This window comes from Mizuhopecten yessoensis, unplaced genomic scaffold (genome assembly GCF_002113885.1).
Source record: "Mizuhopecten yessoensis strain PY_sf001 unplaced genomic scaffold, ASM211388v2 scaffold716315, whole genome shotgun sequence".
Classification (NCBI taxonomy): domain Eukaryota; kingdom Metazoa; phylum Mollusca; class Bivalvia; order Pectinida; family Pectinidae; genus Mizuhopecten; species Mizuhopecten yessoensis.
In genome coordinates this window covers 231,320-257,721 of record NW_018480055.1, presented here as the reverse complement: position 1 = coordinate 257,721, position 26,402 = coordinate 231,320, and the positions used below count along the sequence as shown (strand labels likewise).

Below are 26,402 nucleotides of genomic sequence, written 5' to 3'. Positions count from 1 at the left end.
CCCCCCCCCCCCCCCCCCCCCTAAAATAAATAAAAAATAAAATAAAATATAGAATTAATTTAAACAACAACTTTGAAAACATAAGATTAATTCATAACAACTTTTTGAATATAAAGTAGAGCTACATGACAACTTTGTAAATATCTTGCGGGATATACATCTCACCTGATATAATCCAGAAATTCACATGTTCACCATTTTACATTCCATTCAGGTATAAAGTAAAGAATTTTTAATCTTCACGTGAATTCTACCAAATCTGACACGTCTCCCATCAACTACAGGTACACCACTGCAGTACACATCCTCAGAATTTAAATCCACCGGTAAATACACATGTGCGGCTTCAAATTTCTAAAACTTGCACCACAGCTATATTAAATAGACAAGAATTTATTTCCCATGCTCCAGGTACCGTTCTAAATCATTATCAAGGTCATCCTCCAGCTACAGTTCTGTGACAACTGTACAACATAACGCACTTTAATTCAATTTAGTAATTTTTGCCTATCCACGTTGATATAGCTGTACACACTGTGAGACCCATAACACTTGACTTCACAGAGGGTATAGCAACCGCATGTAAATGCTTGCAATTTGACTACAAGTCAATATACATACTGGACTGTTATGATAGGCTTTCCTTAAAAAGTCAAACACAACACGACACTATACTTCATTTCATACTTAGGTCTCTGTTGAGTGATCTCTGATACAGAGTTGTCTTAATTAACCTAGAGCTTTGGGTCCCCTAGGTATATCTGAGGGAATCTCCCACTTTCAAAAGTCATTAAGACCATGGACCTGCAGGACTCTTACAGTTTCAAAAGTCATTTAGACTACGGACCTACAGCTTTGAGTCCCCAAGGTGTAGCTGAGTGACTTTTCCAGTTTCAAAAGTCATTGAGACTATGGACCTACATACAGCTTTTGAGTCCCCAAGGTGTGTCTGAGGGACCTCCAGTTTCAATAGTTATTGATATTGCGGACCTACAGCTTTGAGTCCTTTAGGTGTGTCTAAGGGACCTCCAGATTCAAAAGTCATGGAGACTACAGCTTGGAGTTGACCAGCGATATTAAACAAACTTGGCCATTAAATTATTTACTGTCTGTCACAAAACATCAAATAAATACTGAAAGTTACTGACTTTCTCCAGTCAAAAGACAAACATGCAAACACCGCATTTCTTTCTCCATTCATCGAAAACCACAGAAAATTAATCCAAGTCCAATTCGCTGTTGCATTAATAATGATATAAGGAATGTAGCAGTGATCACGATACATCTACAGATCATCTAATACCACAATGTAGAGTACACGGGAGATCATCCCATAGATACCTCACCCACGATCCACAGTAGGCTGGTCCAGGTCAAAGGGGGGAAAGTCTACCAGGTGACTTGTCAGGGGTTGTCACATCAAGGTCAAGACAGGACACTCTATTTTCAGTACAAGGTCAAGGTCAACAATGACATATATATGTGTGATGCTTATGGTCCATTATGATGGTTATAAGTGAGTGTTCTGCATGGTATCTTACATCCGGACACACAACACTAGCCAAGACAATGGCAAATATGTCAAATCTTTTTTTGAAAAATCTGTGAAAAGAACATGATTCTCTTTGTGTTCATGCTTACCAAAAGCTTGGTTACTAAATTGTGGAGTCGTGTATAAACTGTGAATTAGATTTAAGCAACAAAGTGTAAGATATATTTGATATCTATGATAAACTCCAGAGATTAAATCAAACCAATTCTATCTGAAAAATGTACAACAGTGATTAGTTTACAGTCAAATACTAAATCCATCCATCAGTGAGTGAAAGGACATAATTGTACCAGGATTTGACAATGGAACTTTGACGGACAACACCCCAATTATCAAATTTCCAGACGTGCCTCATTGTCTTGTAAACACATCAATATTTTTCAATATTTGATTGTTTTCCTGTGGTTTTTGACATTGTATTAATTGCAAAACCGACATTATGATTTCATTTGTTTTTTCTTCAAATCTTACTGTTCTTTTTTACTGAAAATATACTTAATAGAATCAAGATCCAGATCATTACCTAGTAAAACCTAAAGACTATCTCAAGACTGTACTGTGAACAACCATAATGTAACAGGTCAGAGATGATATTACATAGAAATGAAAACTCTTCAGAAAACAAATGAAAGGGCTTCGGCAACGGTTCTTAATACCAAGCAAGAAACTAAGTTCTCATGTACCCGTCCTGTCCTATGGTATCTCATAACCAAGTTTTACTTCTGCCCAATACACTACACCTTATTTTCATGTTCAGGAATCACAAGCTATCTTGAATCTCCAGAACAGATTTAAATCACCACAGGAATTTGTTGATAATTCGTCCATGTGTACATGGTATAGAGTGTGTCTACATTANCCCCCTTTCGCTATACCCCTCCCCCCTCACCCGAATCATTGACTTACAGGTCAAAGGTCTACCAACACTTGAGATATTTATTAGGTGATTTTAAGTACAAACCAGCATCAAAACATGTATACAGTATAAAGGGTTATTCATGATCAAAGCTTAATATACTCAACCTATTTTAAAAAAAAAAAATATATATATAAAATTATTTTTCAAAAAATTTGGATTTATTAACAGATTCTATCTTGATTTGTATTCAACTTGATCACCATGAGATCACAAAAATGAAAACAAAATTTCTCTTTTTATTCAATTGGGGAAAAAAATCAATTAGAAAATTCAAGGACAGGATTTAAGGTTAACAAGACTTTTGAGTTTTATGATCATGTTTAGTGATATGGTGTACAGGATAAACTATATCAAAGTTTGGGGATCGGAGACCGGTAAATAATGATATCATGGGGAGGTTCTCCACTGGAAATGTAAGGTTTATCAGTGAGACTCATATAGCATCTATTTTAATGGGATAAAATAGATCGGTTCTCTCTCTGTAGATCACTTTAAAGTACAAGACATAATAACCGAGCTATTGAATGTTTTCACTTCACTGGAAAGCGACGTGGTGTAGAGTTGAGGAGATTAACCCTAGTTGGACATGGTGTAGAGTTGAGGAGATTAAACCTAGTTGGACATGGTGTAGAGTTGAGGAGATTAACCCTAGTTGGACATTTACTGACATAAGGACTACAAAAAACTGGTGTTTAGGTTATCATCCCTCCAAAAGCCTACATATAGCTAAAGGACACAACAAATTTACACAAAACAAAAGTGGGTATCTGGTAATTTCTCAATTGTTACCAATTGTTATTAACCCTTTCACCCCCATATAACTTTAGTAGACTCTATCATGCATATATCTGGATGAATCCATTTTGGTCTACAGTGGTGGAAGGGTTAATTCCAGTTGTGTTAAATTATGGCTCAAGAAAATGAATAGGAAAACAGTAGGGTCCGTCATCAGGATACCTGAACTAAACATGCATGTATATGTGCCTATATAAGGATCAAACAAAATGTATACAAAACAAAATTGGGCATCATGTTATTTCTCATTTGTTACCAATATTATATGCATACATCAAGTCCAGATGTATTAAAATATGGTTCAAGAAACTAAATTAATAGGAAAACAGGTGGTGTTGTTGCTCATCATTTCTATGAGCACTGTTGAATACCATTAAGGTATCCGCCCCAGGATCCCTACCGCCACTATGGAACTGACTACCTTGCAGGGACGTTGGGTCTCCACCCCCCAGTTGTTACCAATAAACAAGAGGCCCAAGGGCCTAAGCGGTCACCTGAGTTATATCATAGGTACTGGTAGCTTTATTTTATTGTTTAGATGTCCAGTGGAAATCAGCAATTAAACTAAGTGAAATACAATACTTGTCATGTCAACAAAGGATAAGAATTTTAAAATATTTGTAAATGTTCCCTTTGGGGCCCCGCTCTAACCCCTGGGGATGGGGCAGGAATTCCAAGTTTACAATTTGATACCGTCATCCACCAAAGATGATTCTGACCAAGTAAAAATAATTTCCAACAGAAAATTGTCAAAATATACCCAAAAGTGTTGTTTCCCTATATAAACTATAGTAAACTTTACCCCCTCCCAAAGGGAGAACAGATAGCCCGGGGGTCCTGAAATTTACATTTAAATAAAGCCCCTGATGATCTTTCCATCCATGCAGAGAAAATAACTGTAATATCTCTGAGTCTGGAGAAGAAGATTTTTGAAATATTGGTTAATTTTCCCTTTTGGGCCCCGCCCTGGCCCCTAAGGTTGGGGTAGGAATCCCAATTTTACAATTTGGTAGCCTCATCTACCAAGGATGATTCTGACCAAGTTTGAAAAAAATCCATTTACTGGTTCTTGAGAAGAAGTTGATAATGTAAAAGTTTACGCACGACGGACGACGACGGACAACAACGGATGGAAAGCGATTGGAATAGGTCACTTGAGCAAAGCTCAGGTGATCTAAAAACCAGTAGGGTCCCACAGTTGGGATACCTAACACATGCAGTTAGGTCTGTATTAATAAGTGACCCTACCCAGTTACTGACCACTCATGGAATTTCCAAATATTGGTCTCTTAACACAGACAGTATATAGGTTCAGCTCACAAAGAAATCAATGAAAAATATTAAAACTGGTCTTTTAACACAGGTGGTCTCTGTATACAGGTTCAGTTCACCACAAAATCAAACAGCTGGGAAGATCAAGTGCTCTCTTCATGCAGATGGTAACACAAGCAGGGTTTAACACTTATTCACTGTCATTTATGGATGAGCAAGTCTTAAATGGATGCATGTGTAGTGCAGGTACATTGTATGCTAAATATCTTCAGCTAATATAGAAATTGATGCAGATAAATTAAAAATGAAGTCAATACCTTTTTTCTTGGTTATGCTTCAAATAATTTATTCAAGTTTTTAAAAATATATTTGTCTGATGTGACTCAATTCATTTCTGTCACTTTCCAAAAAAAACTTATGATGCAAAAACAAATCTGGTGAAACATAACTTGCTTGTGGAATAAGAATGATGACTGCTGAAGTACAGTCTGGCCTAGAACGTAAGTGCAGTCTGGCCTACAACGTAAGTACAGTCTGGCCTAGAACGTAAGTACAGTCTGGCCTAGAACGTAATTACAGTCTGGCCTAGAACATAAGTACAGTCTGGCCTAGAACGTAAGTACAGTCTGGCCTAGAACGTAAGTACAGTCTGGCCTACAACGTAAGTACAGTCTGGCCTAGAACATAAGTACAGTCTGGCCTAGAATGTAAGTACAGTCTGGCCTAGAACGTAAGTACAGTCTGGCCTAGAATGTATCCTATGTGTCCTAATGTCCATTCATATATTCCATGATAAAAATGAATAATGGGTTCATGCTTCCTCCCGCATTTACAATTATGAAATTTACATTTTTCGTATACATTTATAAATACAATCTTGCTGTCATATCATAATCCTTGTCTAATTATTCAAACTTACATAAACTAACATGTATTTATGTAAAATACGACAATTTGGAATTTTCTATTATTTCAAAATTCAAAAATAATTATGACAGGGATATAATTAAGAAACGTAATATCTAACTGAACAATAAACTTATTTTAAACTTAGTCTGCAGTACCTAAATTTTAGCAATTCATATATATCATCGCAAAACACTTTCTTTCTCCATGTATCTAATTAACATTTTGTTACATCTTCCAACCTTTATAGACTACGTAGGCCCCCATTATCAGCCTTAGTAGAGTTATAATCAGTATCCGCTATCAGTAGTTATATAGGTTTTGGTCGAACATTAAACATGAAGCTCTTGTCAGATTATTTGAGCAGTTTCTGATGAACAATGTTAATATACTTATCCAACCACTTGTACTATCTTAGGGGCACTAATTGATGATGCTAACAATCAAATTACATGTTTTCTGAAATACAATTGTTGAAAGAAAGTGAGTTGGTTAGCTAAACTATGCTTGAGCTTATTGTTCTGACTTACCCTATATTGACTCATTCACCCCTGAAATTTCATAATGAACTATTCCAACCTTTGAATTGTTAGAGTTCAAATGTGTCTTCAGGGGTGGATGAGTTAAACCTTTGTGCGTTAATAAAAGTATGTATAAATGCCCACTATAGCTTTACATACATTTCCAAGTTAAGGACATTTTGAAGGTAGATTTTCTATTAGAAAACATTGCTGATTTTCCCCCCTAACTTTAGCACAGTAATGGTTTTCTATGGACAAACTAGCTGAAGTTATAAAAAAATTCTATAAGTTTGAACATTTTATGTAAACAACATTTTTTTTCCAATAGTGATGTAAGAATGATTGTGTAAATAATTTGTACACGTTAGGTAAACAACATTTCAGGTAATTTGCCTGGGGTTTATAACAGTTCCCTATACTAGATATTATACATGACATATCATGTTAATTTATAATTTATGTAATGATCAGTACATTAAAGAGTTAATTCGTAATAAAGGAGTTTTTTAACGTATTAATAACATATTTGATCAAAGCCATACAGATTTTAAAAACTGTAATAAAAAATAAATCTTTAAAAAACAAATCCTCACTTCTTGTTTTTCCCCAAACACAAACGTTTGTTTTAGTTATGTTTTAAAAATTGAAAGTCATCACAATATTTTTTTTTTGTTTCACCTGGCCTGATAAACAGTTAATAAATTGGTGAAAACTTGGTTTTGTGGTTAAATCATCGCCACGGTGACGTCCATAGAAAAGGTGATCAGGTAAGGTCAGCGTACGTAGCCTCCTCCGATAGCACACACCTGTAAACGTGTGTCCATCTGTCCAATACACCTGCAGATTTACCTGTATAGGTAAACAAGAGGCCTAGACTACTGTCTCCGAACATAAGGGGAAAGTATGGTTAGTGTTTTTGGTACACCTAACTAATTGCAACACCAGTGTTTTACTGGTTTAAACTTAACAAGTTTTTATGTAAAAACGGTTGAGCGTGTAGTAAGTACACTATACTACTGTCTCTGACCAAAGTGTGAGTTAGCATTGGCTAGCTTTGTACAACTAATAAATTACAATTACACTCAGTTGATTTTTAATTGAACTTGTTGAATTTTCACCTATTACAATTGTAAATGTGATGTACAAAATGCTAGCTGCTGTCAGTTAGGACGGTCATAGAATGCATTCTCCTTTCACTTTTTTAAATCCCCTTTAAATAATCCCCTTTAAATCAACTAACATTAAAATTATCAGTACTTTTCTTGAATTACAACAAGTGCTTGGTGTGGTAGTGTTTCAGTATGGTCCAATACTTTTCCATCCGATACCTTTATATACCGACGTATTAAAACCAAATCTATATTCTCAGTCATCTTGTTCACAATAATATCTGTTACTAGTCAACGTGTAACAGATACAAGATAACCTTTCAAAACCGAACAGTCCACTCGCAAACTTCTAAATTTAATATACACATCCCTTAAATGTCTTGTAATGAAATTTAATCCTCTAAAAGTATAACTTCTTTAATTTCTATCATTTGGATACCATTACATTATTAATGGCTTTACTTTGATTTTATTTCAACAGGAATTTGAAGTAACAATCAAGGAGTTTCACATTATTGAAAAAAAACAAAAACATAACAAAATCTATTAGGCCTTAGTTGTCATAAATATGTTCTAGTCTGACTTTTGCCGTCCATATATAGTGGTGTTGAGCCTTAAAAATGTGGATTTTTTTTTTTATTTAATTGACCAATTAATCATTAATAATCTAAGGATATATATATACCTGTAACTAAACAAAAAACACCATGCAACTTGAATAATCATAATTCATCTAAAATCTCCTAGTAATCATACAACATCACATCTATTTAAAGCTGACAATGGAGTGAGTTTAGAACAGAGACAGACACATAAAAAAGTGGGAGCCTGCAGGGGACCGGTGAGCTATGGCGACACTGCACACAATACTCTATGGTGTGTAGGCGGAGTTGTACGCTGTCAGATAGAACTTAACCGAGATTTTCACTAAACGGCGACGTTTGGCTTTGACCACTAAGTAAACAATATGATACAAATGATAGCCCTGTGTACCGGCCAATCAAAGGGATTTACCATGTCATTTGGAGTTTATTTTATTCAATTTCATTTTATTAAACTCGTGTAATTTTAAAGGGCACTGGAAAAGATCTCTTGTTTTTTAAATCTCTAAATACTTTTCTTTCACAGGAGAAATTTCTGAAGGTATTAGGACATTTATTGACAAAGTATTTTAAATCGTTTCAAATTCCCTCTTGTATAATACCTTTCATGACTCTCAGAGACTACACAATAACAGAGTATTTTACCACTGAGAGAGAACCATTTCTGCGTCACACCCCTGAAAGCTACACTTGATAAGTTCTAGTGAGCTGAAATGTTTATAAACAGCCGTTCCGACTACTCACCTTGTTTTGCTCATTTGTAATTCATGATAAAGAGTACCATCAAATTAAAAACATATTCAGTAATCGTGTTAACCCGATTTTGTATCTAAAATATGCAAAAGAAAAAAATGTCCAAGCCAGCAGATTTCTTCCTGTTATACATGTATAATAAAAAGAAACTTTGATGGTTTACATTGTCACCCTGGAACCGTGAATTATAACACTCACGAAAACAACTGACTGGAGTCGAAATGGACCAGCAGGCAGTATAATTGTTTAGCTGAAGATCATGCAAGAAATTCACATAATTTTCACAATGTTTTGGTGCAGAAATAAAAGTCAGAAATTGGGGTGTGCAAATAAAATAGCTCTAGATTTTTCTAACAAAAATATCATCGATTTGAAAGGCTCACCATTGGTAGAAAATTGACTGCAAGGAATCCAAGCCATCTTTTAAAGACTGGACTATTTTTAGAACCGACTTACTTTCAATATATATATGTATTTATTGAGTGCAAGAAATCCCAAGCTTATTTTCAATGCCTGCCAACTTGCAAATCAGGTTTATCCTTGAGATTTAAAGGAATTTTGAAATGCTATTAAGGGATAATCATAACATCAGCATTTATACAAATAATGACTTTTGATTAAAATGAATGATATTAATGTAATACTTGAAAAGGACAATACCACATGACAAGTGAGTCATACTGCAGATGTACACTGACTATCTGAAGGAATTCATGTTACATCATTTTCATCAAACACAAGCATATTTTAGCAATTACTGTTACTTTCTTTGCAATATCGACGTTCCTGCCATACCAAGACTCTGCATAGACAAGTGTAAATGGTTATGTTGTCAGTGTCCTGTGTAAAGATCTAGGACACTTACGGTAATATCAGCCAAAGACACAGCCTTCCTGTGTAAAGATCTAAGACAACTACGGTAACAGCAGCCAAAGACACGGCCTTCCTGTGTTAATTATTACAACAATTACGGTAACAGCAGCTAAAGACACAGCCTTTCAGTCTTAATTATTACAACCCTTACTGTAACATCAGCCAAAGACACAGCCTTTCTGTGTTAATTATTACAACACTTACTGTAACATCAGCCAAAGACACAGCCTTTCTGGGTTAATTATTACAACACTTACGGTAACAGCAGCCAAAGACACAGCCTTTCTGTGTTAATTATTACAACACTTACAGTAACATGAGCCAAAGACACAGCCTTTCTGTGTTAATTATTAAAACACCTACAGTAACATCAGCCAAAGACACAGCCTTCCCGTGTTAATTATTACAACACTTACGGTAACAGCAGCCAAAGACACAGCCTTTCTGTGTTAATTATTACAACACTTACTGTAACATCAGCCAAAGAGACAGCCTTCCTGTGTTAATTATTACAACACTTACTGTAACATCAGCCAAAGACACAGACTTCCTGTGTTAATTATTACAACACTTACAGTAACATCAGCCAAAGCAACACTTACGGTAACAGCAGCCAAAGACACAGCCTTCCTGTGTGAAGATCTAAGACACCTACGGTAAAATTAGCCGAAGACAGCCGTCATGTGTTAATTATTATGACAATTACGGTAACAGCAGCCAGACACAGCCTTCGTGTGTAAATTATTACAACACTTACGGTAACAGCAGCCAAAGACACAGCCTTTCTGTGTTAATTATTACAACACTTACAGTAACATCAGCCAAAGACACAGCCTTCCTGTGTTAATTATTACAACACTTACAGTAACATCAGCCAAAGACACAGCCTTCCTGTGTTAATTATTACAACACTTACAGTAACATCAGCCAAAGACACAGCCTTCCTGTGTTAATTATTACAACACTTACAGTAACATCAGCCAAAGACACAGCCTTCCTGTGTTAATTATTACAACACTTACAGTAACATCAGCCAAAGACACAGCCTTCCTGTGTTAATTATTACAACACTTACAGTAACATCAGCCAAAGACACAGCCTTCCTGTGTTAATTATTACAACACTTACAGTAACATCAGCCAAAGACACAGCCTTCCTGTGTTAATTATTACAACACTTACAGTAACATCAGCCAAAGACACAGCCTTCCTGTGTTAATTATTACAACACTTACAGTAACATCAGCCAAAGACACAGCCTTCCTGTGTTAATTATTACAACACTTACAGTAACATCAGCCAAAGACACAGCCTTCCTGTGTTAATTATTACAACACTTACAGTAACATCAGCCAAAGACACAGCCTTCCTGTGTTAATTATTACAACACTTACAGTAACATCAGCCAAAGACACAGCCTTCCTGTGTTAATTATTACAACACTTACAGTAACATCAGCCAAAGACACAGCCTTCCTGTGTTAATTATTACAACACTTACAGTAACATCAGCCAAAGACACAGCCTTCCTGTGTTAATTATTACAACACTTACAGTAACATCAGCCAAAGACACAGCCTTCCTGTGTTAATTATTACAACACTTACAGTAACATCAGCCAAAGACACAGCCTTCCTGTGTTAATTATTACAACACTTACAGTAACATCAGCCAAAGACACAGCCTTCCTGTGTTAATTATTACAACACTTACAGTAACATCAGCCAAAGACACAGCCTTCCTGTGTTAATTATTACAACACTTACAGTAACATCAGCCAAAGACACAGCCTTCCTGTGTTAATTATTACAACACTTACAGTAACATCAGCCAAAGACACAGCCTTCCTGTGTTAATTATTACAACACTTACAGTAACATCAGCCAAAGACACAGCCTTCCTGTGTTAATTATTACAACACTTACAGTAACATCAGCCAAAGACACAGCCTTCCTGTGTTAATTATTACAACACTTACAGTAACATCAGCCAAAGACACAGCCTTCCTGTGTTAATTATTACAACACTTACAGTAACATCAGCCAAAGACACAGCCTTCCTGTGTTAATTATTACAACACTTACAGTAACATCAGCCAAAGACACAGCCTTCCTGTGTTAATTATTACAACACTTACAGTAACATCAGCCAAAGACACAGCCTTCCTGTGTTAATTATTACAACACTTACAGTAACATCAGCCAAAGACACAGCCTTCCTGTGTTAATTATTACAACACTTACAGTAACATCAGCCAAAGACACAGCCTTCCTGTGTTAATTATTACAACACTTACAGTAACATCAGCCAAAGACACAGCCTTCCTGTGTTAATTATTACAACACTTACAGTAACATCAGCCAAAGACACAGCCTTTCTGTGTTAATTATTACAACACTTACGGTAACATCAGCCAAAGACACAGCCTTTCTGTGTTAATTATTACAACACTTACGGTAACAGCAGCCAAAGAGACAGCCTTTGTGTGTTAATTATTACAACACTTACGGTAACAGCAGCCAAAGAGACGGCCTATCTTTTGACATTAACACAATACAATTATGGACTATTAAATGGCAACAGAAATTAGACAATTTTTTGAACGCCCTTCATTAGACGGCTATTATGAAACTGAAATTGCAGTTTAATTCTCCACTTTTGACCAAAATAACTGGTCTAGCTATTACATGACCATATTTATAAATAGATTAGCCAACAATAATGTACAACTCGGGCTGTATCATTACACACTGGCGGTATAAAGCTGACACCGTTTATTGACGCAATTTGTTAAAAGTTGCCGCTTTCATCAATTTTGTTAAAACATTTATATTGAAATTTTCTGTATACACATGTACATTTATAAGATTGACCAATTTTTTTCATGAACACATTAATGAGCATACCAAACACATAGTTTTGTTTTTCTTTCTTGTTTTCCACATAGATTTCATATTAACATACAAATGTATACCATACATCTTAAAGATAGGGGCTATATCTACATAAGTTATCTCACTTACCATAAATTTGCACTTTTTTATGTAAATATTGTCATGTCAAAAAGGGGGTGCGCACTATACGCAAGAACAAGTCATTCTTGGGTCATCGTTCTCGAGTTTCTGGTCCGCCACATTTGATTACCTCCCTTCAAATAGTTTTATTTGGAGTCGTCGGTCATATATGATAAGATTGAAGATTAAAAAACAACAAAGAATGAAATTCTTTGGCAATACAATGTTTACCTTCTCTGAAATGATTAAAATCGCTAATCTGTGGTCATGACTGCTGATTTGGCGACAAACACTAGCTGGGCACAGGTATCATTTTTACAGGCAAGTTGACCGGAAGACATAACCACTGACGCCGTCTGATCCCGGACAATATTTATAGGCTAGGTAGGATCGCCATGCTTCAGCGAAAAATTATTGACACTTAATGATTGGTCGAAATTTAGCTGTTGTCTGATTCTGCCCAGAATTGGTACCTAGGGGTTTTAAGGGATGCCAAACACAATGGTTACAGTTTCGAACAGCTCAGTTGCCATGGTAACAAAATGGAGTCCTCTTATTGGTCGAAATTTAGCTGTTTTCTGATTTTGCCTAAGTCCCTAAGTCCAACAGGGGTTGTTGGGGGACTTCTGTAACGGCCATCCGTTACAATTAGTACTAGTTTTCAGTATTTTTGTTTCCAAATTTGTTTCAAATAAAAAAAATAATCTGACCCAAAAAATATACCTGCGCACTATACCCGAGTGCCCACTATACCCGCAAATTTACGGTATATTAATCACACTTGTTGACCCGGATGTTAGCGTGCACGAGGGGGTCTTAATGTGGGAGGAAACTGGAGTACCCAATGAAAACCCACGTGGTCAGGCAGGTGACTTCATACCTTTTCACATCCGCTCGGGGAATCGAACCCTGGTTGCCTTGGTGAAAGGCGAGTGCGTTATCCACTGCGCCACCCAACCAACCCAATATGACTCTATCACTTGAGACTTATTTCAACCCCCACCCCTTCCCCTCCCTGTGCAAAGGAATCCTATTTTAGGAAGACTTCGGTAGGCTCGGGCTCTTTATTCTGGTATTGGCAGCATAGAGTTGAAAAAGTTAAAACATACCGAAGGATAAATAAAGAACACTTCTACTTGTTCTCTTGTCTGTTATTTTATTGATTTTTTATTACCTTGTTTTAATTCTGCTAGAGAAAAAATTCTTTTTTATTTAAACAAATATAGGATTCTTTTTACCTTGTTTTAAAGCATAGAATTAGGAAATGAAATTGAATTCTGTTAGAAAGAAATAAGACATGAATTTTTTATTGTCTAACAATTCAACGATTTAAGTCACTGAATAGCTGACTAGACCTATTTAAGAAATTCTTCATGTCAAGCATCCTGCATATTTTATGTAAACAGCATGCCTTGTGCAAATTTACAAATGTATAATTTATTTGCACAAGTCTGTATTATTAAGACCAGTTGCACTCATCAGTGTGTGAACACCGAAACAAACATTGCTAAGCTGATATATACGCCAACATGCACATTATCCATGATGGAATTAATGCTCAGCGAAAGTGTAAATCCACACTTTATCTAGGAGCTTTAACTGTCTCTATCAAACACCAGTTAACCAGTATGGCACAGTGATAAAGTATACAGAGTGCCCCATAACTATAGCCTGGGAACATACCATGGGATCTAGGTACCTAGGCTGTACAGTACGTACCACACGGGCTAGACCTGTATCGTCAGCTGATCTATAGTGACCATACTACCAAAGTCACGGGCTAGACCTGTATCATCATCTAAAATATGGACCATACTACCCTAGTCACGGGCTAGACCTGTATCATCAGCTGATCTATAGTGACCATACTACCCCTTTCACGAGATAAGACCTGTATCATCATCTAAAATATGGACCATACTACCCTAGTCACGGGCTAGACCTGTATCGTCAGCTGATCTAATGACCATACTACCCCTTTCACAAGATAGACCTGTATCATCATCATAAATATGGACCATACTACCCTAGTCACAGGCTAGACCTGTATCGTCAGCTGATCTAATGACCATACTACCCCTTTCACAAGATAGACCTGTATCATCATCATAAATATGGACCATACTACCAAAGTCACGGGCTAGACCTGTATCGTCAGCTGATCTATAGTGACCATACTACCCCTTTCATGAGATAGACCTGTATCATCATCTAAAATATGGACTATACTACCAAAGTCACGGGCTAGACCTGTATCATCAGCTGATCTATAGTGACCATACTACCCCTTTCATGAGATAGACCTGTATCATCATCTAAAATATGGACCATACTACCAAAGTCACAGGCTAGACCTGTATCATCAGCTGATCTATAGTGACCATACTACCCCTTTCACGAGATAGACCTGTATCATCATCTAAAATATGGACCATACTACCATAGTCACAGGCTAGACCTGTATCATCAGCTGATCTATAGTGACCATACTACCCCTTTCACGAGATAGACCTGTATCATCATCTAAAATATGGACCATACTACCATAGTCACAGGCTAGACCTGTATCATCAGCTGATCTATAGTGACCATACTACCCCTTTCACGAGATAGACCTGTATCATCATCTAAAATATGGACCATACTACCATATGGACCATACTACCAAAGTCACGGGCTAGACCTGTATCATCAGCTGATCTATAGTGACCATAATACCCCTTTCACGAGATAGACCTGTATCATCAGCTGATCTATATTGACCATACTATCCCTTTCATGAGATAGACCTGTATCATCATCTAAAATATGGACCATACTACCAAAGTCACAGGCTAGACCTGTATCATCAGCTGATCTATAGTGACCATACTACCCCTTTCACGAGATAGACCTGTATCATCATCTAAAATATGGACCATACTACCATATGGACCATACTACCAAAGTCACGGGCTAGACCTGTATCATCAGCTGATCTATAGTGACCATAATACCCCTTTCACGAGATAGACCTGTATCATCAGCTGATCTATATTGACCATACTATCCCTTTCATGAGATAGACCTGTATCATCATCTAAAATATGGACCATACTACCAAAGTCACGGGCTAGACCTGTATCATCAGCTGATCTATAGTGACCATAATACCCCTTTCACGAGATAGACCTGTATCATCAGCTGATCTATATTGACCATACTATCCCTTTCATGAGATAGACCTGTATCATCATCTAAAATATGGACCATACTACCAAAGTCACGGGCTAGACCTGTATCATCAGCTGATCTATAGTGACCATACTACCACAGTCACGGGCTAGACCTGTATCATCAGCTAAGATATGGACCAATTACTACACCTGTTACGAACAAGACCAGTTTTACCAGTTTAGATATTGATCGTGCTATCCCATTCTATCCCAGTCAGGGGTAAGACCTGTTTTACCAGTTAAGATATGGACCATATTCCCAGTCAGGGGTTAGACCCTGATCCAAGTATTGTAGCTTAGATGTGGACCATCAGATTCCCTTGTCTTGTGCTAGAGCCTTTATATTGTTAGCTAGAATGCACACTACTTATATAATGAATTCCCTAAGTCTGAGGCTAAACACACAAGGTATTGTTTGATGTGGACCAACAGATTTCCTAGTCTGAAACAAGGACCTCTAATTATAACCGCTAATGGAGGACCTACCGTGCCCCTCTCTGGTGCTATAACCTCGAAGGATCTGCTTAAATAGGGATTATTATATTAGTTTTCAACTATCTAAACCCTCAAAGAAATGTTAGCTTATATATGGTCGAACTGATCCCCTCGTCTGAGGCAAAAACCTCTCATCATTATCATCTTGGATATATGTACTAAATAAACTATTCCGGGTTGGGGCTAGACCATCCGGGTATTGTCAGCTTACAAATGGACAACATTTAATTGAGACTTAGTCTTTGGCAATAATAGAGCATCAAAGTATCGTCAGCTTGGATTCGTGATTAGATGACTACCCCTAAGTCTGAAAGTATTGTCAGCTTGCATGGGAATAATATGACATATGCAGGCTGGGGCTAGACTTCCCTCCCCCTCAGTTAGTGTTTGCTTCCACATAGTACATCAGCTGACTACCCATTACTCTGATTAGACTCTGTATGGTCATCTTACATACAAACAATATGACCTTTCAAGTCTGGAGCTAGACCCTGTCAGTAACTGTTCGCTTACACATAGCCTATCAGCTGACTACCCATTACTCTGATTAGACTCTGTATGGTCAACTTATATACATACAACACGACTTTTCAATTTCGGAGCTAGACTCTCTCAGTACCTGTACGCTTACACATAGCCCATCAGCTGACTATCTATTTCTCTGATTAAGTGATTAGACACTGTATGGTCATCTTACATACATACAATATGACTTTTCAAGTCTGGAGCTAGACCCTGTCAGTAAGTGTACGCTTACACATAGCCTATCAGCTGACTACCCATTACTCTGATTAAGTGATTAGACACTGTATGGTCATCTTACATACATACAATATGACTTTTCAAGTCTGGAGCTAGACCCTGTCAGTAACTGTACGCTTACACATAGCCAGCCTATCAGCTGACTACCCATTACTCTGATTAGACTCTGTATGGTCATCTTACATACAAACAATATGACTTTTCAAGTCTGGAGCTAGTCCCTGTCAGTAACTGTTCACTTACACTTACACATAGAACATCAGCTGACTACCCATTACTCTGATTAGACCCCGTATTGTCATCTCAGTTATGGACTAAACGATTATTAACAGTCTGGGGCTATAGACGCTCAAGTTTTGTCAGCTTACATGTAGACTTTCGGAGAATCCCTGCACGGGGCTGAACTCTTTTCATAAGGAGGTGAAGTAATAGGGGTTTGAAATCCAAAATGTTAGGCCCACATATTTTATCCCCAATTTTTAAAATTTAGACTAAATCCCACCATAACTTACGAATGTGTTTTATTAAGCTACTGTATGTAGGTTCATTCTATATGGAGTGAGGGAAATCAAGAACCTGTATGCATATAGCTGCTGCAAACAACCTTCCTATCAACATGGCCAATGTTCAAACTACTTAACAGATAACTACACCGAGATTTATCTATAAAAACAATTTTGAGAAGACACTAGTACTATCTATATACAAAGGAATGTGAGCTCTGGCTGATAACAACCGGAGATTGATAACAAACAACAGCAAGTCTATTGTTTCATTCTATCTAACGACAATATTTCTAATTAGCCACTCTGTATTCATATAACAATTGCTTAACCTTGACAACCTCAAAATATCTGGGCTTTTAAAAAGTAAAGGTCCTTTAAGTTCTATTCCACACTTAGAAATGTACTTTCAGATCATTTAAATGCTAAACACAATTGATGTGTCAGATGCCAGAGATGGTGACCTTGACCCATGACCTTGACCTCTGTAGGTGACACTTCCCATTTAAAGTAGTGACATAAAACCATAAGTTTGGCTGTAACAGGAAAATTAACATGTATATGTAAACACTGCCTCATCTGTATTTACACCCACTGCAAGTGGTCCGAGCACACGTATCACACATGAAAATGTTTAACAAGCAGCAATATATTTCTGAGTTTACATTTTTTGTTTGTTCAAGACACAATTTAATTGTCAATCCCCATTTCCTTGGCAAGAATGACAGAGCCTGTGTGATTCTACTAGAGAGAACCAGGTCATGCCGGTCAAATATAAAATTGATTCAGGACTTATTGTTGGTGCTGATTTGTACAGCTGGATGGAATGGAAATTCTGGTAACAACGCGTCCTGCGTAATCAGAAGAACACAATAAATACTGATTCATCCCTGAAGACACATTTGAACTCTACCAATTCAAAGGTTGGAATAGTTCATTATGAAATTTCAGGGGTGAATATGTTAAAATGAACAGGGAAACTTTCAAGATAAATGTTACTAAAAGTAAAAAAATGAATTGGTGGAAAACAATCTTCTATAGATAGAAAACCTGGTTATCTAGAGAAATGGATAGTGCACATATCGAGGGAAAATAATTGCTCAAGATTTAAAACAATGCGCAGAAGTAGTGGAATGGTAAAACCTGATAGACGGAATCCTGGTTATAATATCACCTTATCCACATAAAGGGTATCCACCAAGTAACCTTCAAAACGAACAGGAACACCGGCGTTTCAGATCAGCCAGGCCAATACAAAACGTTTCTGTATCCTCTCTCCACTCCCCTTTTAATCTATTTTTAGTAACAATGACCTTGAACTTAAGAGCTTGTCAACCCCTATTTTTGCACATGTACATGTTAATATATAACTTATAAAAGCAAATTACCCTGTGAAATTTCAGAAATTCTGGATCCTAAGATAATTCGAGAATGAAAGTGTGGAAGGACAGACAGACAAACACTTTGCTAATTAAAGGGGCACTGCATCTACCAAGGAAGCTTGGGTAGAGGTGAGGATGGGAATACATGTATTAGGGGAGTTGTAAAGGGATGGGACATCTAGTCTGTATCCAGGTATACCGGGTACGGTAGATATAGAGGTAAGGGTAGGATAGGAATACATGTATTAGTGGAGTTGTAAAGGGATGGGGGGGTCTAGTCTGTATCCAGGTATACCGGGTCGGTAGATATAGAGGTAAGGGTAGAATAGGAATACATGTATTAGTGGAGTTGTAAAGGGATGGGAGGTCTAGTCTGTATCCAGGTATACCGGGTCGGTAGATATAGAGGTAAGGGTAGAAAAGGAATACATGTATTAGTGGAGTTGTAAAGGGATGGGGTGGTCTATTCTGTATCCAGGTATTCCGGGTCGGTAGATATAGAGGTAAGGGGAGGATAGGAATACATGTATTAGTGGAGGTGTAAAGGGATGGGGGGGTCTAGTCTGTATCCAGGTATACTGGGTAAGGTAGATATAGAGGTAAGGGTAGGATAGGAATATATGTATTAGTGGAGTTGTAAAGGGATGGGGTGGTCTATTCTGTATCCAGGTATTCCGGGTCGGTAGATATAGAGGTAAGGGTAGAAAAGGAATACATGTATTAGTGGAGTTGTAAAGGGATGGGGGGTCTAGTCTGTATCCAGGTATACTGGGTAAGGTAGATATAGAGGTAAGGGGAGGATAGGAATACATGTATTAGGGGAGTGGTAAAGGGATGGGGGGATCTAGTCTGTATCCAGGTATACTGGGTAAGGTAGATATAGAGGTAAGGGTAGGATAGGAATGCATGTATTAGGGGAGTTGTAAAGGGATGGGACATCTAGTCTGTATCCAGGTATACCGGGTACGTTAGATATAGAGGTAAGGGTAGGATAGGAATGCATGTATTAGTGGAGTTGTAAAGGGATGGGGGGGCTAGTCTGTATCCAGGAATACCGGGTACGGTAGGTATAGAGGTAAGGGGAGGATAGGAATACATGTATTGGGGGAGTTGTAAAGGGAGGGGGGGGCTAGTCTGTATCCAGGTATACCGGGTACGTTAGATATAGAGGTAAGGGTAGGATAGGAATGCATGTATTAGTGGAGTTGTAAAGGGATGGGAGGTCTTGTCTGTATCCAGGTATACCGGGTACGGTAGATATAGAGGAAAGGGTAGGATAGGAATACATGTATTAGGGGAGTTGTAAAGGGATGGGAAGTCTAGTCTGTATCCAGGTATACCGGGTACGTTAGATATAGAGGTAAGGGTAGGATAGGAATATATGTATTAGTGGAGTTGTAAAGGGATGGGATGTCTAGTTTGTATCCAGGTATACCGGGTACGGTAGATATAGAGGCAAGGGTAGGATAGGAATACATGTATTAGGGGGGTTGTAAAGGGATGGGGGGGCTAGTCTGTATACAGGTATACCGGGTACGGTAGGGATAGAGGGAAGGGTAGGATAGGATTAATACATGTATTAGGGGAGTTGTAAAAGGTTGGGGGGGTTCTAGTCTGTATCCAGGTATACCGGGTACGTTAGATATAGAGGTAAGGGTAGGATAGGAATATATGTATTAGTGGAGTTGTAAAGGGATGGGGGGGCTAGTCTGTATCCAGGGATACCGGGTACGGTAGGTATAGAGGTAAGGGTAGGATAGGATTAATACATGTATTAGGGGAGTTGTAAAAGGATGGGGGGGTTCTAGTCTGTATCCAGGTATACCAGGTACGGTAGGTATAGAGGTAAGGGTAGGATAGGAGAAGGAAAGAGATTGGGGGGGTATCCAGGTAGAAATATATAAATAAGGGTAGGATATATAAGAGTTATAAGGTAAGGGGGGCTACTCTGTATCCAGGTATACTGTATACAGACAATGCTGATTCACCTCCTAGTCATTCATCAGTACCTGGTAAAGAGGTCCCATCCAGATATACACATGATCATGTGTATGATGGCCTTGATCATGACCCCAACACACACACATATACTGCCAATCATACACAACCAGTTTACCAATAACAAACACTATGAACACAATGATTATGTGTGTCAGACATTTATAATAACAGCCATCTTCCATATCACTCATTCAGTATTTAGTAATAAACATCCACATCAATCCCAATTAGTTTATTAACCAAGTTTTTTGCATCAAAGTTCAAAGTAAGGAAACACAATTAAAAAGTATGCCAACAGTTGAACTATTTTAATAATTTTTCCAATATCTCTACACGTGTAACCAGTTGACCCTTTAATTTGCTAGGACTCTGGTGTCATCACTGAACCCATTGTTCTACGAATTGTCACCTTGTGTACCAGCAATATCTTTCAATGTCTGTTTTGATTCTTCCTTATATTTATATGCCTCAACAGTTCATTCAGAGTTAAACAAAATATATGTTGATTTCCTGCTACATGAGTAAAAAGATGTGGTTGGTTGGTTAGCATTATAAGTTTATATTTTATCTTGTTATTTTTTCCCCAAATCCTGAAAACTGGATTGGGTGCAAATTATTTCAGCATTTTTTGGGTTTACCTGATAATGTTTACACATCTTCTTTACCCCAATGGAAAGGTCTGTTATTCGTCTTACCATGCAAGCATCAATAAAATTACTGATAACAGCAGTAAAACCTGTAAACAAGACACTTTCCATCACGGCTAACTTTCATTTCGTGTTCAGACTTCATTGCTAATGAGGAGTGACTTCAGGTATCAGAATACTGATGCAAAGTCAGTTGATAATGTGATGTAATCATAAAACACGGTAACGTGTCTATCAATGATTACCAAAAATATTATTAACAGATGAATTTTCTGAGGGTACCAAAACAATATCATCAGTTAATAAATACTAGGTGATCCAACACTCCTTATGTAGAACTGGTAGTGTCCTAGGGTGGATCCGTGAGTGGATCCTATAGAGCTCCTTACTAACAGAACATAATAGAGATTCCTTTATTTCTCTAATATTGTCAGTTGTGATTAAAACCCATTTCACACTTGCCAATCAACTGCACAAAGTATTGCCAGAGTTCTTGTACATATAGAGTACTTCATCTTGATTAAGTTACTTTTATATATACAAGACGTTACTTACAAACCAGATGCATGTATAATACAACAAAGTGCAAACAGACTACTGAAACAATGGTTGGTCACTGGCAAGACTGTAAGTAGAAGAAAAGTGCAATATGGGCAGGCAGGGATTCAAACCCAGGACACCCAAACTCAGGACGGACACTCTAACTAATTGACAACCTGGTCACATGAAGTCACCCAGTTCAATCCTGCTAGTGGCTTCATAAGTAACATCAACACATTCGTTTTACATGCCTTCCTGTCCTGGGCTTTGAATGATGTTTTTGCACCTCTGAGATGGATTCAATTTGATATTGGGGCAATGTCAACATGAACATTGGATAAATGGTATATGTTTGTGAGGAGCAACATGTAACACGGACATGATATACATTAGGGGAAAAGAACAACATGAAGATGGACAGGTTTAAGTGGGGGGAAAGGTATGGTGTGGATAGGGTTAAACCAGGAAAAAGGTGTATCACTCCATAAAGTCTGTAACAAGAGAAAGGGTATAGTGTCCCTCGATCCCTCCAGGGAGGAATTCAGCAACACTAAGTCCCCAGCTTCCAGGCCAGTCACTCTGTCAATTGAGCTAAGGGGAAATTTCCTCTAGCATGAAGATGGAAACTAAAGAGCGACCATAACAATATCTAATCATCATGAAATTTTACTGTCAACCTAGTCAAGTTGAAAGGACCCAGCAGAATAAGTATATGGAAATGGAATGGAAATATAGTCTAGTATTTAATAGTAACATATATCTATGATAAAGTAACAATAAAATGCCAGGCCAGGATTCGGATCTGGGACCCTCCAAACTCTAGACAAAGGCGCTATTAACTGAACTACCAGCTGGTCACTGTCAGTTGACCCAGTCCAGGTTACATTTCATATTATGTCTGGGGCAAAGACAAATTTCATTAGTTTAGATATATTGTTGCAAGCACAAACATATTTCTGATTCCTTCCATATGACCAGAAAGAAGTTAAAACTGTTAACAACTAGGTGATAAAATCCTATAAGCTATTACAATTTTCATTAAGAAGGTCCTCAAGTTGAATACTTTGATGTCAAAGTTTCATACGCTAGTGTAAAACAGTAAAATAAAGATTTAGTATTCTGTTTCTAAAAGAAAAATATCAGACATCATTCAAGATAAACAGTTTCAAATCGTTATAACGTAGCACTGTAAACTGTATTTCAGCTACACTTACAGACACATTAAACAACAAAAAAACTTTCTGGGAAATCCCATGAAGGTGGGAGGGTGTTCTGCAGTGCAGTCTTACAGTAAATTATAACCCTTTCTAAATCAGACATCTCATTGCCTTTAACAGCAAAAAGTCCAGGAACCAAATAAAATTATCTGATTATTACATATTAATGGGTAAACCATAAATGACATAACACAATAATATCATAGAAACGCACGCTCTGGCTGTGTATTCCAGCATGGCTATATAGGAGTAGTAAATCTAGGTCAGCGGAACAAAGTTATGTTGACCGTTTATCCATTCATTTTAGACAGACACATGTGGTTGGGGCGCTTATACATATTCGTTTCACGTCCACAGAGCCCAGAAACACTTAATTATATAATCTTGTTTCGTGTAACCCATCAACATGTTGACACTTCTTCAACCGATCCAAGTAAACTTCTGACACTAGAAACACTCCTCCATTTTGGAAGCACTTGCTGACCTCTACAGAGGAAAGACGAATCTGACAATAAACTGAAAACACATTTTACCTTATAAAATTGTCATGCTGAGTTGTTATAACGTGGTAAAGTACTCCAAAACGAGACACAGCAAACTTTTCTACCGAACCTTCATCGTCTTGTATCCTGAAGCCGCCATGACAGTGACGTCACTTTAGCAAGTGCGCTCCGTCTGGATTCGTTTACGTGTTTTACACTAGAGGTCGCCCGCTGTCTAATTTGACACTTTTTCCTTCTCATTCACAATTTCACGCGCCAAGTTATATAATATACTCCCGCGGTCATGCACTTTTTAATCCTTCCACTGTACGATCCTGCTTTAAGTCTTTTACGCGTATATTTCCCGATCACATTTATATATTCATGAATTAATTGCATGAATTTCAAGGGAATGAATCACTATAAAAATGTATGTACCTAAATGTTTATCAAAAACAAACATTCAAACACATCTTTTTCTATCTTAACTCCGATGGTTTACATGCAAAAGAACAAATATATCAAATCTATTATTGTGTATTCTGGCACGTAATTTCATAAAGAGGTGCTTACTTGGGGGGGGGGGGGGCAGAAAAATATTCAATATATTTATCCGTTTAAGAAATGATAATCTTTTTAGTTTCTCTTGTTTTTATTAGACTGTCTTGTATGCATATACACGGTGAGTTAAGGATTTTTATTACAAAAGAATGTCTTTTCAAATTCGGGGGAAAGATGGGCGTGTCTACTGTCTGATCTATTTGTTTATTTATTAGTCAAATCACGGAATTAGATTAAATAAGTCCGTGGTTAAATCCCTTTCATTGTTGTACTATTAAAATTAGAGGTTATACAATTTTAATGTACAAGTTAAAATGCATAACTTCGTAATGTTGCCAAATAAGGAGTAAAACGATTATCAGGGCAACAGTAGACAGGTACACCGTTATAAGAACCAATCCACTTCATTTACACAATGTTTTGTTTTATAGATACGAGGTTTCGTGAGTCTTGTGCGAAACCACGGAATAGGATTAGCTATCTAAGTCCGTGGCGAAACTTATAAACTGATATTTTACTATAGCACAAGGACCTTTGAGTTTGTTACAGTAGGTCAGAGACATATAAAGCAGTATATATACGTCTCTGAGTAGGTATGGATGGTCATACACTGATGTGTTAAGTAGTATTAGACGTTTAGGTTTTTAAATCAACATCAGAAAATTACGGAATGTTCATCAATCAATCAATCAATCATCAGAGCCCTTAGCAAGACTGATTTTTTTCTCCTGAGCTTTGATATTCAACGACCATGATAGACCATCATGTGTATAACACCATACATCTCAATTAGCATGTGTAGATGTGAATGCGTGCTGCCGACATATCATGTTATCTTTTGACTCAAACATTATAATAATTTTATATAACGGAATTAGATTAGCCTATATAAGTCCATATTATAAATATACAAATATTTTTGATCAAGGACATCGTATTGCAATCCCATTCAGGGTAACACATCAAACAATTTATAATTTTCTGATATGACAGACAGACGTTTTCTAATTTAATTTATATTTCTTGGTGACCATATATTTCTACCTAATCCATGTGTCAAAATATGTCTACCTTCGTTTACCTGTAAAGAAAAAAATGATGTATGCGAGCAGTAGGGGGATTAATGAAGGAGGGGAGGGGGCGTTATGTAATGTCATTTGATTGACAGTCTCGTATGGGCCGATTGTTGATAAATGACGTAAATAACAGTGTCATTTCTCGTTGTACATGTTATTTACCTGTATTTACATGTACCTGCTTACCTGTGTATATTACCTATAGGACCTGAATAAATTGATGTCCTAAATATTACAAACCGTGGGGTCGTGACGGACGTATGATTATTCTTACATGTAACACCTGTAGGTAATTACCTGTAACGAATCTACAGTCTTATCTTTTATTGACAGTTATTTCAAAAGATATTTGCCCCTGGAAATCACACAGGAAGTAAAAGTAACCGTTAATAATGTTATCCGAAAAAAACAACGTAATATGCATTATGATTTGCGTGAGAGCAATCGTTTTATTACGTCACAGTAATTAAGGAATCGGAGGTGAAAAGGAATTGAATTAAGTTAGTTCATATAGGTGAATGAATACATAGGTACAGTTTAAGTGTCGAAATATATGTACATTAATAAAGCTTAAAGCAACCACAACTTTAATCTAGCTGTCAGCTCTACATGATAAATATCATACTTGTAATACATGTTCAAAACCAATACTATCGATCATATCTGATTGTTTAATTAATTAATGTTCATTATTATCAATAAGAAAGACACCGTAATAAACAGTGTACAACTCCACATTTACCAACGTAGAAGGGGGAGGGGGTCTCGCGCAGAGCGACGCGCGCGTTCACATGTTTATCTATACGTAAACTAATTCAAATGTCCAGCCTTTAAAGACTTACGAGACAATAAGACATTACAATTAATTAATAAAATCATAAAATAAAATATCATAAATAGGTTCATACTGTGTAACTTAAAATAAATAAAATAAATAAAATAAATAAAATATACAACATTTGATATAGCGCCCTATATAGCTAACATAAGCCACTCTAAAGCGCTTTACAGTACATAGATATAAATTGTATACAGTCAATACGATTAGCATATAAATTCATCAATACAATATTGAGTAATTTGCAGCAGGCGTTTACTACTAGTCATATGCCACCTGGCTAACATCTCCCTATGTGTGTATGCCTGCGTGTGTGTTGGAGATGTATTGCAAAGCAAAACGAAATATGTTTATCATCTGAAAGTTTCT

General features: G+C 37.1%; 1 protein-coding gene across 1 annotated transcript in view; it reads right to left on the bottom strand.

The window, feature by feature from the left end:
* The window catches only part of LOC110442962 (mitogen-activated protein kinase kinase kinase 2-like), an 81,618-nt gene extending 57,891 nt beyond the window's left edge, over positions 1-23,727 (bottom strand). Inside the window, exon 1 of the mRNA XM_021486856.1 lies at positions 23,610-23,727. The gene's annotated coding sequence lies outside the window, so the exon portion shown is untranslated. The remainder of the gene's footprint in view (positions 1-23,609) is intronic.
* Between the last annotated feature and the right edge of the window lie 2,675 nt (positions 23,728-26,402).